We start from the raw sequence: 536 nt of genomic DNA, 5'->3' as shown, positions 1-536 counted from the left end.
AAGGGACAGGGATCCAGGAGCTCCTCCCCAGGGCTCCCGAGCGATCTCTTTGCAACCAGGAGTCCCACCACTAGATCCCTGTGAATCCGACCCCTTGGGGGTCCCCAAGCCCAGCCCATTAGATATACAAGCAGCCAGCCGCACAGCTCCCAGACCCCAAACTCCAGCCCCTCAAGGAAGTCACACGACCCGGCTCTCTGAGCACCTAATCGTGGATTCTAACTTTAGGCACCCAGAGATTTGGGCCCTTAGTGCCTTTTATCCAACCACCCAGCCTTGGAGGGCCCGCAGAGGCCCACCCAAGGGGGTCCTGGTGCTATGGCCATGAAGGAATTCAGTGCCTACACTCCCTGTTCACTGAGGAACCCTTGTGCGGAGCCCCTGGGGCCCCTCAAGGCCGCTGTGCCTGGCCTGGGAGAGACCCAGTACCTACCCCCAGCTCCAAGGGGACCCGTGCCCCAGGCTCCAAAGGCCCTGACCCCAAGATTCCCCAAACCCAAGAGGCTCCTCCTTCCAATGCTGGAGGTGATCCTGCC

This window comes from Myotis davidii, unplaced genomic scaffold, assembly GCF_000327345.1.
Source record: "Myotis davidii unplaced genomic scaffold, ASM32734v1 scaffold770, whole genome shotgun sequence".
NCBI lineage: Eukaryota > Metazoa > Chordata > Mammalia > Chiroptera > Vespertilionidae > Myotis > Myotis davidii.
This window is presented reverse-complemented; position numbering follows the sequence as displayed.